General features: G+C 41.5%; 1 pseudogene; it reads left to right on the forward strand.

Moving 5' to 3' along the window:
- The first annotated feature begins 3,632 nt into the window (after window positions 1-3,632).
- LOC134204304 (protein GPR107-like) lies at window positions 3,633-14,723 on the forward strand (annotated as a pseudogene).
- The last annotated feature ends 4,270 nt before the right edge of the window (window positions 14,724-18,993 follow it).

Below are 18,993 nucleotides of genomic sequence, written 5' to 3' on the forward strand. Positions count from 1 at the left end.
CAATCCTGAAGAATGTGCCCAAATCGAAGCAACATCTGCGAATTTTGAAAATGTTTCAAGGCTGATGACTGAAAGCAACCGTTACATGACATACTAATAAACAACAGGAAATCAGTACCTGCTATCTTCAAAATTTTACCTCATTTCAAGTCGTACAACGGAGCAATGGTAACAAACAATATATAATGCGCATATAAAACACTTAAACATTTTTCTTTTAGATTCGAAGGCCTAGAGAGAATGAATGCAAACTACAACAGAGATTCAGATTTGAAAAAGTGTTCTATTTGGATTAATTCTCGAGAAAGGAACATTTAAATATGTTAAAATGGTAGCAAAATCAGACAATGCTTATTGTTGAAATTTCATTGCTTCATTAAATTTCTTTCAATTGATTGACTATATAGGGTTTTAGCCAATGTAATACTATACCGTCGCAATCATAACTAGTTATGCTTCCGGCGGCAGAATATACCCTATGATATAGTATATTTGAATATAAAACTTAATTCAAATGCATCTTATTTTCATTTAATATTTTCTCTATTTAGATCACGTTCGTGGATGTCTTCGCATTATGGCACAGCTATCAAGGAAGGGCATCAAAACCACAGTTCGAGACGCCAATGACGGTTGAGGAAGAACTAGCACCACTAGTAAGATCGATTGAGGTGAAATAGCTTATTACATTATCATGTAATAATTTATTATTTGATTGATTTATGTTAGGAATCACCTTCGTCTCTAGCAGTCCAACTGGCAAAATATGCAGCAATCGCAGTGAAGAGGTGCACCGGTTCCACCGCATATTATTAATCAAGGCAACGTGTTTGTGATGTTCTTTGAGGGACAAGTCATTTCTCTGGGGACCTGTTCAGTACAGGCCATTGATACATTTGTGAAATTTTTGATGTATTCAAGTACAAGTCCGTGACTTTGACAAAGTTCGTTGAACTGGTCGAAATAGTGTAAAGTGACCAGATAAATTATGGGTGAGCGCGGGACAAAAAGGTCATAGTTGAATATGTTTTAGAAATGCACGTAAAGCAAATCTTTCATTTTTCAGAACTTATTTGTTACCAAGGTTTATTTGCTAACTTTCGACTGTTGCTCACGGCAACTCATTTTAACAGCTTATTTCAAGCGTTAAATGTGCAGCACATTGCGCAGCTGTCATTGAGTTTCATTATGTTTTGAAGTTTAGTGCGAAAACTGCAAAGATGTTGCAATTGCAGTTAAATGACTTTCAGCTCCTGAATATCAATATATATTATTTTATAGTAGCGAAACATATTTTCTAAACCCTAAACATTATTTTCTAAATTACCTAATAACAGTAAAACGGCGATTAATAATTAATTGATCATATTTTCAAAGTCTATTCTGGTTGCAGCTTCCGCCTTCAGGAATAGGGTTCACGGTTTTGTTCCAATTTATTTCCAACAAATTAACTGAATTGATTTCGGCTCAGAAAATCTAAAATTCCGTCCCATTTCAGACCATTGAAGTCCAGAATCCGAAAACTATCCAAAATGTGAAGCAACCTTAAACACGATATTAATATTTTCAAAGCACTTTTGTATCAAGTTATTCAATGAAACGATTGGATCTATTACTATCAATATCCAATATCAACAATCTAGAGGTCAACTAAATTTTCCGCAGATTTTGATGCATGGAATTTAAATGGCGTGGATTTTGGGCGTTCTGTGTAAATCCAGTCAATAATGCAGCAGAAAATACATAGAAGCAAGCGGACAAGATTCTCAGGGTATAAGACTTGGGTAAAAAACTATTGAGTATATTTTGTCTAAGCCATGGAAACATTTTAATCTTGACCTCTGATGCATATGATAGTTTTACAAAATATTTGCTTTAGTCAAAATCGTGAATTTGAAAACCCAATAAAATTTCTTTGAAAATATTCACTGAGGAATGGCCAATTATGTATTCAGAAAATATGTATTTTGCGGGACATTAAATTAAATGCGGACGTTTCGCGCTTTTCAGCGCGGACAAATATGAAAATGGGACTGTCCGCAGAAACGCGGACGTCTGGTCATATAAAATAGTGAGTTACAGATGAAATCAACCTCTAGACTCGTGTCAAAGGATTCGGATTCTGCTCAGATTCGGACCAGAAATTTGATTTTGCGAGTAATTCAATTCTACGGAAGTTATTTCCAATTCTACAGTTCGCCAAGATTGTAGATGAATCTGCGAAAAATTACTTGCACAGGACTGGAATGATTCATCGGTATCATTCGGAACAGCATACTCGTGTAGCCTTAAATAAATTGATTCATGCGCTGATTACGCACGGGATATCGGCGACATTCCAAACTAATTTCAAATGAACAGTAAAAAGTTATCACAACATGGCGAGTGGAGCTTCAACGTCTGTTCTCTGTGCTTTGACCCACAGTAAACACCTGTTCCATGCTGAAGTATGATATTTGACTGATTGAGGTTAATTTGTTCCTCATTTTACACCGTCAGGGTCCTGTGGAATCTATGGAAGGTTTTCGAATGTTCCTATCGGAACTTCTACAGTAGTACACAGACAAACAGACAACAGCTAGAACAATTTCCTGAAAAATTCATCATCCAGTTACTTTATTACCATCTCGTGTGTATTTGAAATGGTGTTTAGTACGACAATGTCAACAGACTAGTGTGAATTGTCAAATCTGAAGGAAAAGATGCGCACGCCGCTAGGTGTGAAACAAGCAATCAGTGTTATTCGAAACAACTTTCAGAGCATGGGCGATGGAATTTCATCAGTGTTACGTCTGTTTGTCTGTGGTAGTACATTTCGCACTTTCGTCCCATTTTTGTTTTCCTTTGTTTACCCTCGAAACACTTGCAATTGAAAGTGACGTTTATATTAGGCGAAACAAAAAATTTCGGATCAAAACATTTAGAATCAAAACAACAACACCGCGCGTGACAATGTCGTACGTTATAATTTATTTCAAATCGACCGTTAAACTGGTGGGCGATGCAAAAGCAATTTGTTACGTCTGTTTGTCTGTGGTTTAACCACAGACAAACGAACATGTACTAACATTTTTCTGAAAAATCCATCGCTCAACTCCTCTACCACCATCTTGCGAGCATGTTACACGAAACGATGTTTCGTATGACATCGTCACCAGAAGGCGATGGAGTAAATGTCAAACCCGAAGGATTACGACACTAACGCCTCTAGTTGTATGCGTAATCAACCAAATTCTGTGATCGTTGAAGTCATGGTCGATGGTATTTTCTCTAGTGTTACGTCTGTTTGTCTGTGGTTTAACCGTGCATGCATCACGTTTTTCATAGTTTTCGATCTGAATACCAGATGTCGGAGCGATCGCTGAGTTTTAAATAAATTTGCCTATAGTTTCTAAAATTGACCAGCAGAGGAGCAATCGCATCAAAACGAAAAATTTGATATCTGTCAGTTGACAACGAAGAAGTTTTTCCTTGTATTTGTGCCTCGGTCGATGACAGATCGACTACGACAGCAAAAAGAAAAGTAAATTCAGCAGTGAAATCAAATCAATAGTTTCCAATTTTCGGTAGTTTTCTGCTTTGGTGTGGACTTTCAATGCAGTAGCGTCCCAGGTGACCCGCCGCTGGTAAGAATGAAATCCTTAGCATCCGTTGCCTTGGACGGTGCTGCTGCTGTTACAGTTTTGCTCGGCGACGACATCATCTGGAAGTTCGGGTGAGTTTGATGTAAATTTTGTGCTCTGAATGTGCAATGACAAAAGGATTATGTTTTATAACTTCAGGATGATTTACGACGATACATCCGTTAAGTACGTTCGGTTCTACCCGGAGAATTCTGGACGTAAAGTTTCCAATTTTGTGTCGTTCCCATACCGATAGCAATGTTGTAAGTGCTGATTGTTTTCTTTTATTAAGGGGAGCACGAAGCGAAAGCAATAAGTAGTTTTATTTTAGTATGGACTTTCTTGGATAAACACTTTCGGCGATGAACCCACTTGGATACCCATCAGGACAATTGTATTCTTCTGAACCGATAAGTTCCTACGAAGTGGTCCTATTCTATTCTTCAAATGGATTTACAGCGAGAAGTGTAAGTACTTTCATTTAATTCTAGAAAAGATCCAGAAATCATTTCAATGTTATAAACCATTTTTTACTCATTCGATATTCCATCAGAGTTCATCTGAATTGTTCAAGCGAGTGGCAAAATACGCACATCTATAAGGACGCTACCATATTCCGCCGATGCGTGGAAACGACAATCGTTTGCAACGGTGAGCATTCCAAGTCAATGTACATCAACGTCGGAAACGGAAGGTAATCGAATTCAGTTTGTGTTTGTTTAGAACTAACTTTTATTTTCAAACCCTATTTAGCTACTGATCTGGTTTCCGTATGTCGCAACTACAATTTGACCTGTACGAAGAATAATCTCCCATTCAAAGTTTGCAGCTTTACGTAAGTAGTGCTAATTATGCCAAAATCGGGATATTATTAAACTATAATCGTACTATTTCAGTTTGCAATGGAAGTCTCGAACAAAGCCGACGAGGGCTCTACAATCTGTATTTCCACAGCTGTCCAAACTACGACATAAGTCTTTATACCCGCTTCAATTCGACGTCGATATCGAGGAAAGAACGGCAAATTACCTCTCGGCAGGAGATCCGGCGCTCTTCATGATGTCGTTGTTGTTTTCCTGTCGTCTGTTTTGGTGTTCATCCTGAAGAAGAGCAAGCATCCCGTTTTCAAGATCCACTACCTCATGGCGGTTTTGGTTTCCTGAAGTCGCTCTCGTTGCTATTCCATGGGATCACATTTCACATTCAGACCAAGGGCGAACACGTCGAAGCGTGGGCAATTTTGTATTATATTACTCATTTGGGCCCTCGATACCATTTGAGCTTGGATATCGCTTTGCGTATTTCAGACTGAAAGAGCGGTCCTGTTCATTACGATCGTCCTGATTGGTACCGGATGGACCTTCATCAAGCACATCCTGGCCGACAAGGACAAAAGCTGTTTGATAGTGATTCCGCTGCAGGTGCTGGCCAATGTGGCGGAAATCATAATCGCCGAGAGCGAGGGGCGACGAGGAGCAGCACGTGGCGGACATTTCATACTGGTTGATCTGCTGTGTTGGAGCGATTCTGTTCCAGTGGTGTGGTCCATCCGGCACTTGCAGGAAGCGCCGGAACGGACGGAAAGCTGCTTAATTTCGCAAACTGAAACTGTTCCGCCAGTTCTACATCATGATCGTTTGCTACATCTACTTTACGAGGATTATCGTGTATTTGCTGAAGGTGAGTTTTTGGGGGAATGATTTGATCTTTCCAACTATGCTCGATTCATAAACTGGGCCATTCATACTGATTATCATTTAGATTACGTAGGCGGCTTTGAGTTTTAATTTATTTTACGTTATTCAAAATAATAGCAAGGAAAATCAAATCTTTCGCATTCATTCGTTGATGCCCTAAATAAGCCGGCTGAGTAAGAATACAAATCCGCTGAAGCTATATCCAAGATGGCATCCATTTTTCGGTGGATAGGGATTTAGGTCAATATCCTACTGTTTAGGGTCTAAGAAACTGTTCGAGAAACCAACAAAGAAAGATCAAGATTAAATTATTTGACGACTATTGGCATGAATCAAAGGACACGAATTCTTGGATAATGAACGTTAGCTCACAAGGCAAGTTGGCCAACTCTGCTAGCAAGGGCAGCGCATGAAGCTCGAAAACATGGTACTAAGTCCGTTGGCCATATTTGAGAACAAAAATTACAGCCAGGACCTCAGATAATCCAATCTTTAGCACCGAAAGATGCTGCTGAGTAGCATGGCAAGTTGGAGACATTGGCTGCAACACAAAGGAATATGCGCGTGTTGTGGGACGTCACGCTCTTGGATAAATCAGCAAATACGTAAGCTTTTGCCAAATTCTGGCAATAACTAAATGGACCAAGTCACGCTATCTCTGGGGATGAACATCGAATTCATTTCGATCACATCTGCATCTGCCAGAAATGGAGACGGAACCTTCTTGATGCTCAGTAAACGTAGCGCTTACATTGCGTTGACCATCACCTTCTAAAGGGTGAGATCCGATTACTAGCTGTGAAGGGATGGTTTGTCGAAGAACTTGAAAATTGTGCAGCACAGTATAGAAGGTAACAGTGTAGAAGAGCAGTGGACGGTGTCAAGAATGTCTTTTTCGAATCAAGCGAGAACATCCTGGGAGAGCTACGCAATCAAACAAAAGAGTGGACTACAGATACAACCTGGCGTAAGATTGACGAAGCGAGCAAGTATGGGTTGTTCTTCACTGGCGACAGGAACAACTTATTCTCTGATGTCATCCCTCCGGATCGGACCTGCGACTTGATCTCATTGACACACACTGTTGATCTTATCTTGTGCTTCGATGTAGCCGCGCCTTGTGATGAGGTTGTGATTTTGGGCGACTTCACATTACGAGCATTACATGGACTCCTATTCTCACTGCTTCTTCCGTCCGGATCTTGAAAGCTCACGTTCCACGCAGGTGCCGTTAAACTTCTGGATAACTACAGTATCGCAACGCTATCTCAAATCAATAGCGAGGTTAAGAGAATAATCGCTCTCTGACCTCTGCTTCGAGAGTGGTCGTACCACGGCACCTTCCATCTGTTTGGTTCCTGCACCTTAGCTAGGATGTTCCTCATCACCGCCCTCTAGTAATTGCCGTCGAAGATAATATTATGCTGATTTCTTCAACCCCCAGCCGTGGTGTCGCGTTTCCTAAGGCGGACCATCGCGCTATTACTGAAGTGCTATCAAATGGATTGGGAACACATTCTCGATCCAGTGGACATAGAATACTCTCACATCATCACCGTACGATGCCACCAAATTCCACTATGTCATACTCAACAACGAGTCTAAGCGGATCAGTCTATCATTTCCTACGCTACCAGAGAGGGATACAGCGACGACTGAGATCTCAGCTTCTTTAACAATTACCGGGTATCATCCAGTCAATAGCGAAGCTTCAAACTGGTTGTTGGACCGATGAATGCCCACTGCAAACAATATCTTTGCGCTGACCAACATGGTTTTACAGCTGCCGTTCAACCACTAATTATTGTGTTTAACGTCGTATGTCGGATAGCATGATTGCACGCACTCGAACGAACGTGATTTACACGGATCTTTCTGCAGCATTCGATAAGCTGAACCTATACAATTGCAATCGCTTGACAGACTTGGAGTCGGTGAAATCTTCCGATTGGTTTCGATCATATCTGACAGGACGCCAGCTTGTGGTTGCTTTAGGCGATAGTTTTCCCGCTTCGTCTGGTATACCGCAGGGCAGCCACTTGGGGCCATTAATTTTCCCTGCTTTACTTCAACGATGTTCACCATGTAATCGATGGACCACGGCTATACTTTGCCAATCCCTCCAAAACCAGATCACTGTGTTTTCCAACTGGTTCTCTGAACCGACTTGTGGTCAATCCGGCGAAATGTTCGGTAATTACTTTTCACGAAAGAAGGAGCCGATCCGGTTTAGTTACTCTCTCGACACCACCATCAACCGAGTGCATTGCGTGAAAGATTTGGAAGTTCTTCTGGATTCGCAACTTAAATTTACCAGGACATATCCTTTGTCGTCGATAAAGCGGCCAGAACGTTTGGCTTTTTGTTCAGGGGTGGCGACGAAGTTTCACCGACGTACATTGCTTGAAGGCACTCTACTGCTCTCTCGTCCGTACGTTGGAATATTGCTCGGCGGTCTGGTCCTTACTACAACAACGGATCGGAGCGCATCGAATCAAAACAACGCCGCTTGTTCGTTTTGCATTGCGCAAACTACCATGGAGAGATCCATTTCGCCTCCCTAGTTTCGGGACCGCTGCCAGCTGATCGACCTTCTTCCGTTGCTTATCCGTAGGGACTTAAGCAGAGCACTAACCGTCGCTGATATTATACAGAAAAGGATCGATTGTCCAGACATTCTGCAACAAATTAACGTTAGCGTGCAACATCGGCCATTGCGGAATAGCATAATGATGAGACTTCCCTTCGCCGTACCAACTATGGTTGGGGCAACGCACTGAACGGGCTACAGAGAGTTTTTAATAGGGTGGCATCAGTTGACTACCACTTGACAAGAGATCCGCTTTGCCGTAGTTTTGTAAATGTTTTTCGTCGTAGCCATATGCTAGATAAGTGTATTTAAGTCCCATGACAATTTTATTTTCGTTGTGATTTTACTGTTTTGTTAATTAGTTATTATTCTAGGTGACCATACTAGTTTTAAATCATTGATGTTGATGTTTTAATTGATGACACCATAAATAAACGAATAAGCGTAGATAAGCAAAGGACACGATAGAGCGGACAAGAACCTGACGAGCAGAACGCCAGGAAAGGATGGAGTTCGGAACGTCATGCTGGAAGGCTACCTCGTAAAGGTCTGTCTTCCTAACAAAACATTTTAATCGTGCAACAAACTAATGTTCCCGACAAATGGAAACACGAAAGCAATAGGAGACGGCAGATTTCTCCATCGTCGTAGAGGCTAAACCAAAGAAAGCAACGTACATTTGCTAGAACTCCCACTATGCAGAACGTTTCTCCTGAGCTTACGATTTGAGCGCATGAGTTTTACAAAAAGCGTCTCCTTTATTGGTTTCGAGACTACTGACGAACGAAAATGCCTGCGTGTCTATATCCAAAGTCCAAAAAGACGTCACTCTTCCTACAAACTACCTCGTCTTTTGAGCGGTTTGAGGAAGATTCTTGAGCGACTAATCTTCAACCGCTTGGGCGTAATCTGATGTCAACCCATCCCCAATGAACAATTCATTCTTGATTGGTCACCAACGAATCATCACAAAACAAGGTTCAACACTAAACTGGCATGATTTTACTGGAAAAGGGCGTACGATTCTGTTTGGCAGAAGCGATAATTTTCAAACTACACAGCAAATTGACCTCTTTACAGTGTAGCCAGTGAAATCTTTCCTCCAGGATAGAACTTTTGCCGTGTCTGTCAATGGCTGCAAGTCGAGTCTCACAAATACTCATGCGGCGTTCCACAGGTTTTCAGTCAAAAATGGGCCTCCCAGGGGAACCGATAGGTAGGGATTTTGAAAACTGTTCAGCGGCATATAAACAAACATAGAAGCATATGAAGACGCATGGAAGATTTGTGCAAGATAAATCAATATTGATTTCGGTTTAAAGCAGATGAAATTGACCTGCTAGATCCAATGATCTGAACTTCAAAAATTGGAGAACCTAGAACATCTGCATCAAACTAATTTGGACTGCATATAATACGCAATGGCTTAGGGAACTCGTATGGACATTGAACATGCTTGGTTGATTCTAATTGAGTAAAGAAGGATCTTACAAGCAAGTTCCAGAATCAAAATTCCATTGTGAAGCGGCTCCAGATCTGCACCGATCATAATTTGGCATCAAAACTTAAAACATACAAAGCAGTTTTCCCTAAATTTAGTTCAACCAAAAGCGCCTGGGCTATCGCTCCGACCGGTTGTTCCGTGTATGACAGCGCGTTATACGAAAGTTTAAGTTTTTTTTGTGCGTATTTTCAATCTAACCCCCACTGTCTGGCAGAGGTATTATGGAAGTAAGCTGTCTGGAATAAAGTCAGCTTTAGCCCAGGACTGCCCATGATCACATAATTGACGTATAAGCCAAAATGACCAAAACACACTTTTTTGCGGATATGGATTCTTCGTACGATTATATATATGCTCCATGAAAAAATATTCATGTTTTGTTCTGAAACATTCGAGTATGGCGATAATTGTTTTTGAAAAATGGTCATTTGATCGCATAAGTTGACGTACCCATTACCTGCTGCAATATGGAGCAAAAACCTTCTCATATTTTTTCGACATTCACAATCCACTAATTAAGCACAACAGAAGTTTTACTTTTACTTTGTCGTATTTCAGGACTTCTTTGTGATTTGGGCGTAACTGATTTTTTAACCAAAATTCATATGCAAATTCCTGCTAAATCAAGCATTTCTTGTGAAATCCACGGATAATCCGACAAAAAAGATTTCATCTATCGAGGTGTAGCTCTGGAGATAAACGTTTACATTCTTTGAATCAATACAATAATGTTTGTTTCTAAATATTGTCGCCAAAAGTTTTGATTTAAGACAATCGCGATCATTCAAAAGGAAGTATAATATAAAAGAAGAATGAAAATCCTTATTAGCCATTTGTCACATTTTTTAAAGCATATCAAAATTGTGTATGGAAAATCACACTCATCTGAATCCCCATTCCTCCTCTAAAGTGTAATTTGTAATTTATTTTTCAAGTGCATATCAGAACCAAAATCTTTCATTTTTTGCGTGGGAGAGGTCTGCCACTGAGGACTTAACACATAAGAATTAGTGCATGTTAAATGGCTTCTATTTGACCTCACTGATAATATTGGTATGTTTATTTCGAGCACATTTACGGAGGATCCTAATATATTTCAGGCTGTTATTTTAGCTTTGCAATTGCAATGCAATTCTTATTCATATTTTCATTACCTTGGACAGAACTGAATTATAAAACATGATATGGACTTTGATGTAGGATTCAAAAAGAAAACATGCAAATTATCAACAAAAATGCACGAAGAGTTATTTAAATATCAAGATGTGTTTGATAAAAAAACAAACTAATAGCTCGAGATATTAATCACTTCTTCCAAATACCAAATACATTAATAACCTAATGATATTTCATAGCAAATTTGAATGTTGTCGTCTGATTATTTTGCTTTTATATCCTACATATAAATCAGGACTATATCTCATTTTGCAATCTAATCACGATTGATTTACTTCTAATCCTCATCTACTCGATTTTTTAAAATAGAATTGGAACCATTTTGCTTTAAATTTGGTTGAACGAGGGCTTTGGCCAATACATGAAGGGTAACTGCTTGTACACTTGTTACAGAACCATTCTAATGCTTTAATAGTGTAAAAACCCTGGTACTGATTTGTACACAAACTCTTCTACATAATTTTATCTTTACCACATAATTTTAATTTTCACGGAAAGAGCTATCCGAAAAACCTTTCCCGGAAACTCGAACTTTTCAAAAGATTCCCTTCTTCAATCAATAAATCGTTGAACTAACTATAATTATTCTTTGGCGCTATATAACCACACAGTAGCCTGGTTTTACGCCATGTTATGGGAACAAACCACAAACAAATCCAAAACGTTTGTTTGATCGCATAAACTGTCGTATGCATATTTGACCACTTCAATCAAAGGAATAATAATTAATTCCCGCGCCTTAAAATAACTACTAATGTTGTCGTTTTGGCTGATTATTTCATGTATTTTGTTGATTGATATGAGAATCGGGTAAAATTTATAAAATGCGTTTCCCAACATCGATGGTGTTGGTTGTTACGTCAACTATGAAATCATGGGCAGAGGAGTTAGAAGGTGTTAGCTCTACTGCATCTCCAGCAATACAACTTCTAGCAACTCGGACATATGCAGCCTATATCCGGATGCGGAAACCCACACTAGAAAACAACGGCATAGTAACTTTACCATATCAAGGGTGAAATTAAAAACATTTTACCGCCAGATTTGTGCCAGAAACTGCAACTCATGTTTAAAACGACTGTGATTGTTCACCAAATTTACTATGCTGGATTCAGCGATAAATTGTAATGGAATTCGACCATATTATTACCAAATTGTACTATGTGAAAGCATTCTCTTGCACATAGTGAAATCCATACCACCAAAAATATACCATAGTAAAATGCATGGAGCTTGGATGAAACTGTTATGAAATAATAACACAAAATTAGTTGATTTGTTTTTTTGATTTTATTTGATTTGATTTATATCGTTGACGTCACTCCTTATTATACTGAAATTTTACGCAAATCTATAAACTATATGTTGACAAAAGGTCCGGAACTAATGACCAATGACACCGTCCACGCACTCCCTTTAGCAGCATCAGTATACGAATTGTCGATTTGGAACCCGAAAGGCACATTTTTCTTGATTAGGATCCAGTGGGATCAGTGCACTTCCTAATAGAGCTTCTCCGAAAGAGATCTGGAACACTTGTGACATAAAACATAAGCAGCATTCAAATCGTCCGTTTCTGGCTGGAAGAAGTAGCTTTACAGCGGAAAATCATGTTTACCGGAACAGCGGTGTTTGCCAGTTTCGCACTCCAAATAGGATAAGCCAGCTTCCGTATATTGTTTGAGGATTATCTGACGCTATATTATCTGCAACAGTTGAAATTCATTAAGAACTCTCATTTTTTTCAAATATTGGTTTTAAAACTTACCATTATACCGACTAAATATCAAGTTTTAGATTTAGATCAGGTGGAATAAATAAAAATTGAAGAATTTACCGAAAAAATGAAACTGAAATGTTCCGTTTAGTTTCGCGAAGATATTGTTTCAATTCAATGACAGCGAAGCGAAGATTTTTCAGGGAGAAACAATGTGTCTTTAGACTGACTATGTTGAATAGTAGAAATAGCTAAAATATCCAAAAACCTTTCTTTAGAACATTAAGGGTGAACAGGACAATATCGTTATTAGCAATACTGACTTTTCGTGCATAGTAATGACAAACAGATTTATGTTGATGGTATTACTGCAATTTATTATCAGTGCATACACTTCCATCGTACTATCTGCCTCACCACTGCATCGTCAGACACAACTGACAGTATCACCACGAAAATTACATTGCTGGTTTTCGATGCGTCATGCTCAAGCGACATGATGTCTCCTCAACGACGCGCTTCCTGGTTGGTCCTGTCATCCAAGATGATTTGTTGTCTATCGTTCTGAGATTCCGGATGCCGCAGTTTGCAATCTATCGCCGACATTGAAAAAAATGTGCAGGCAAATCAGGGTGAGGAAGTGTGATCATCCATTACCAACGGATTCGATGGAGGATTACGCAACCCAGCCGCTGCAAACGTTTCCAACTTACAACGAGTTTACGTACGGAACATCTTCGGCTCCGTACCTCGCGACTAAATGTCTTCCAGAAATTAGCTGAAGATGGGTCCGGTAGTCATCCAGAGGCAGCATTGGTTCTTGGGCGTGACTTTTTATATGGATGACATGCGTAACACTGGAGCAGATAGCATCGAAAGAAGGTCAGGAGCTCTGTCAACAGCTAATCGACCTGACTAATTCCGCTGGTCTACCCCTGCGGAAATGGGCGATAAACAACGCAGCTGTTTATGCGTCATTCCACCACACCCTGAGAGATGAGCGCACCCTTTTCGAACTCGACTCTGCTGCTGCTCCCATAAAACGTTAGGATTACAATGGGATACTTCTTCAGATGAAGTTGCAGTTTAATGTTCCAAATTACAACACACAGCTGCCAGTGACCAAGCAGATAGTACTTTTTCGGATATCGCCCGCCTGTTTGATCCATTAGATCTCGCTGGGCCCAGTGCTGAGTACAAACAAAGTTGTTTCTCAAGATCTATGGCGAGATGGCTCAGTGATTGGAAGGAACCGCTAAACGAAAATCGTCAACATGTCGGTGGCTGGAACTTCGGGATAGCTTTCAGCGCCCGGCATAAGGCCCTCAGAATCCCTCGATGAGTCGTTGCAACGCTTCTGAGTTGTGAGTTCAGAAGTCCATGGATTCTCCGATACGTCGGAGAAGGCGTGCCAGGAGACCTGCATATATCTCCGATACTGTGTCGTCGACCAGGCAGCATCCATGTCAACCTGGCTTACCGCGCTAAATCAAAAATAGCACCAAACGGCAAAAGCAAAAGAGCAGGAATCGTCAGTCTTCCACGTTCGGAACTGTGTAGAACCTGCTATTAAGCCACTTCCTTCGAGAAGGTCGAGTTCGAGTCACCAGAAACTTAAAATTGCCAGAACTTCTTCTGGACGGATTCGGAAATCACCTTTACCAAGTATTACAGCCAGTCCTCCCACGTTTGGAGAAAACGTTTGTCGCAAACAGGTGTTCCGAAAATCCAGCGTATCACGGCGGATGGCATGTAGTCGCATGTTCCTGGCTCGGAAGAGCCGGCAGACACCATCTCCCCGAGGAATGTGCTCCAGAACAGCTGCAAAACTACACAGGCTGGTGGCATGGACCAGATTGGTTATCGCAACCATCACCTTTTTGGCCGCCACTGGGGCATCCGACAAAAACCGAAACTTCGGTCGAAGAGCTTGAAAAGAACGAACGGTATCCGCTTCCTGTGCAAATACCGTCTGGTACCAAACAGAGTTATTTTTATTTGTATTCCACGTACTCTAAACTCGTTCGAACTGTAAGCTTGGCTACAAGGATTTGCTCGCAACTCAAGAGCCAAAAGAATATAGAATAAACCGTCGCATTGGATTTCTCTCGACCGCGCGGAAATCAGTTATGCTACGCTGCTACTCGTCAAAATCGCTCCAACAGGAACACTTCCGCCCCAAGACTTGGCGGAGATCTCTCGAAATGGACAAGTTAAGTCAATTCTCGCTTGAAGGCACTGTTCCCAATCCTCGTAAGATGGTGTGATCCGTGTAGGTGACCGGTTACGTCACGCCCTTCCCTGTTCCATGTGATAACATACCCTATAATCCACCGGACAAAAGCATCGTCTCACGGAAATGATATTGGTGCACTACCACCCGGGAAACTCCTACTACGCCGGACCGCAGCTGTAGTACGGGAACAGTTTTGGCCGCTTCATATACGGAATCTCTCTCGTCGAATAGTTCACGCGTGTACCGTCAAATGCTTCCGGTGCAAACTCAAGGTCTTAGAGCAGCTAATGGGAGAACAACCGAGTAGAACGTGGTACACCCACCTTCCCTTTCGCTCATGCTGGAGTGGACTAACCTGTGGTCCATTTTCATATCGCCCAACCCGCCGTGCTACTGCCATCCAAGTGCTATGTCTCTGTGTTTGTCGTGTGCCTCGTAACAAAGGCAGTGCATCTGGAATGATATTATCCGATTTGACCACCAATGCACATTCATTTACGGCACTCAAACGATTCGTGGCACGTCGGGGCAAACCTGCAAATGATCAGGTGAAACAACGCCCTCAACTTTCGAGGTACCCAGCGAGAGCTGAAAAGAGGCTAGCTCGCTTGTGGACTGTGGGACTCTGGGGAAGCCGCAGTAAAGTCTATGAAGAGCCATCTACACATGAACTGTGGGCAATGTGATCCTCTACCAGGACGAATTTCCAGACTGTTTTAGCCCAGAGTCGAGCTTCCTAAACTCTCGTCCGTTGACACAACTAACATCCGATCCAAATGATCTGGAGGTTGCTCCACACAGGGGCATTTCTTGGTGCGCAGGTCCCTTACTGCTATACAGGAGCCCAGTCTAAACAGCATCCCGACAAATCGACTAGACCGATACCAACAGACTCAGGAGTACGTCCGAAGGTTTGGAATGGCAATGGCGGTCGAATACTTGCATCCGGGTTACAACCCCGGCTGCGTTGGACTCAGCGGCGTAACAACGCAAAAAGGTCGGAACTTTGGTTCTGGTCAAGGAGGAAAAACCTTCATCCACTGGAAGTGGAGAATAGGGCGGATCCACGAAGATCTTCGTGGGAGATGACAATTGCATTCAGGTCGTCGATGTGCGCACGAAAGACGGCGAATACCGCCGAGGAAGTGCTCAAAATCTGTGGCAATGTTGCCTAATCAACTCGATGATGGCGGCGCTGTCGACCCGCCTGAAGGCAACTGAAATCCTTCCACCAATCGCAGTCTTCTGCCGCACCACCGGGGGTCGAAAGACCTCCGTCCGTATGTATCGTTTTGTTCCAATTGTATTTAAAAAAACTAATGGAATTTTTTGTCTCCCTGCGTCTGAGATGGCATCGTTTACATCAACCCGCCCAACGGGGTTCCAGTTGGCAGCTTCTCGACAGTCTGCATCTGATCCAATGCATTCACGGTATGTCCGATGGACTTGTGAATTTTGCTGGGTGAAATGCATAGACCTGAGGAAGCCATCGCCCAACTGCCTGGTACCGACAGCGAAATCAAAAATCCAACCTAGAAGGAAGCCTCGCTCAGCTTAGCCGCCAACCGAAGGATGTCTAAACACTTGCCAAGTCGTCGCTCGAAGGAAGTATTGTTTCGTTACATCGTCGGCTCGAAGGATGCCGTCGCTTGGTAACTCGATTCTCCATTCCCGCACAAGTACACTCGGTACTTCGCGCTGCCAACAGTCATCGTTCCGGAAACGGACCCGTGGAGGCCGAGCGGATTTGCCTCCGTCCCAGTTAAGTGTTTCTTATTTTCTTCATTTACTGTTTGAAAAAAGCCGTCTATGTTTGATTACAGAATGAGGAGGTCTAGGCGAGGACGACGCAGCCGACCAGAAGGAGACGGACGAAGTAACAGAAACCCTGTCAGCATCCAGGTTACCGTGAGCTGCAGCAAACTGAAAGATCGACCATGTCAGCCGAGAAGTCCACATGGCTTTGACCCATTCAGTCCCGAAATGTCGCCGAAGTAACACGTGGTGGCGTAAGCAAACACACGATCCTGATACGGAGAAATATAAACCGAACGAGAAACAGAATCCTGTCGTCTGAAGCCTGCAACAAATCGCATCAAGAAAGCAGAGAAGGAGAGACCCAACGAAGTGAGTCAAATTAAAATTATAGAGAAATATTTACTAGTGATTCGATAGCAAGTAAGGATAGACTTTGACATGTGTTTGCCCGCCGGTTATGAAATAATCCGGAGTCGTTAAAATTGCTACATTTTCACGGTGGCCCGAAGCATAATTGAATCAAAATCTAAAAAAGTAGTATCGTAGTCCGTGGAAGAAGCACAAACTGCTAGAAAACGATAGTGTGTTGATTCTCTCACTCTCAACTCTTCTTTCTTATCAGCTCTTAGCATTAGCTTGGCATTTCGATCGGAAAGCCGATCGATATCCAATCTTCGTCCCTATCATTCCCATTTGATTATATAAATTTACCTGCTGTAGAATTAGAGAGTCCAGATCGCAAATAAAGAAATTCGAACGCATCATTACTGTAATATCGTCGCGTATATTCAGTAGAGCAATAAATCTCGTCGTCTATCGTTTCCAACGAAATGTAGCACAATCAATCCAAATTCAGAAATTGCTACAAACCGTAAAAAGATATCACAACATAGCAGCGGTGCAGCTTCAACGTCTATTCTCTGTGATTGAATGTATATTCATTACTAGGAGGGAAGAGAACATCACTTCACGCGCCATTTCGTTGTTATCGATTTTGTTTATTTTATTGCAATTTAGTTTGTATAAACATGCCTTTTAAATCGCATAACATTGCATTTCGATGCTATACAGAGCATAATGATAATTAAAAAAGTACATCAAATATTTTTTTATTACATGCACATAAAATAGAAAATTGGGTCTCTGTTTAGATTCTATACGACTTGTGCACATAGAATGTATCATTAGTTTAATTTGAGTGTGGGGAAAAATTCCGCGGACCAAATTCCCGAGGTGTGAGGCTACAAAAGATATTTTAGTTACTTTAGTTAGTTTAGTAACTAAAATATCTTTTAGAAACTTTCTACTAAAGGCTGGATTTACAGTTCAGAGAAAACTTGTGTCCCGGGATTTGGTCTCCCATGTAATTTAAAATGGGAGCAGGATTTGCGTTTTCCCGTGACAGGAGCAGAAAGTCTACACGGAAAAATATTTTCCTGGAAGTGTAAACCCAATCGCTTGGGAAAAGTGTACGGTTAAAAAATCCCATGTGTAGAGATGCAAATCCCGCGGGAAACGAATTCCCGTTTGAATTGATTCCGCACGGGAGAAATGTATAATCTATGACGGAAATTTATTATAGGAAGAATTTGAGTGGAAGTGGATAGTGAAAATTGAAAAATGTAGAGAAGTGTGAAGAAAACTAACGAATGTAATGAGCAATGAGTAGTGAGAATAAGAAGTGAGAAGTGTAAACTTAGAAGTGAGGAGTTGAGTAGTGAGAGAAATGAGTAGTGTAATGAGTAGTGAGAATGAGGCGCTAGAAGTTGAAAGAGTACTGAAGTGAGTTATGAAGAAGTGAGAGAAAAGAAAAGTGAAAAGTGACGCTAATGAGAAGTAAGAAGTGAAGAAGAATGATAAGTGAAAAAAATGAGTTGTGAGGAAGTGGGAATTGAGGAAAGGTAAGAGAGTGAGAAATGAGTACTAAGAAGTGAGAAGTGCAAAGTGAGCAAAAGATGAATTAGAGAAGAAGTGCATAATGTGACTCAACTCTAACTCATTCCTCACTCCCACTCCGCTCTTAGTCATTCTCACTCCACTCGCTCTAACTCATTCTCACTTACTCGCTCCCTAACTCATTCTCATTCACTCGCTTTCTAACTTTCATTCTCACTCCTCCCGCTCTAACTCTAACCCCATTCTCACTCACCTCAGCTCTGCTCATTTTCTCACTCCTCGCTCTAACTCATTCTCACTCCATTCCTTCTAACTCATTCTCACTCCCACTCGCTCTAACTCATTCTCACTCACTCGCTCCTAACTCATTCTCACTCCCACTCAGCTTTAACTTCCATTCCTCACCTTACTCGCTCCTAACTCATTTCTCACTCATTCGCTCTAACTCATTCTCACCTCACTCCGCTCTAACTCCCATTCTCACTCACTCGCTCTAACTCATTCCTCACTGCTCCCTCCTAACTCATTCTCCTCCCTCCGCTCTAACTCATTTCTCACTCCACTCGCTCTATATCATTTCTCACTCACTCACTGCTCTAACTCATTTTCACTCACTCGCTCCTAACTCATTTCTCACTCACTCACTCCTAACTCATTCTGAGCTCACTCGCTCTAACTCATTTCTCATTCCCCACTCGCTCTAACTCATTCTCACTCACTAACTCATTCTCACCACTCGCTCCTAACTCACTCCTGACTCATTCTCACTCCCTCGCTCTAACTTATTCTCACTCAC

Source organism: Armigeres subalbatus, unplaced genomic scaffold (assembly GCF_024139115.2).
Source record: "Armigeres subalbatus isolate Guangzhou_Male unplaced genomic scaffold, GZ_Asu_2 Contig515, whole genome shotgun sequence".
In the NCBI taxonomy this organism is placed as follows: domain Eukaryota; kingdom Metazoa; phylum Arthropoda; class Insecta; order Diptera; family Culicidae; genus Armigeres; species Armigeres subalbatus.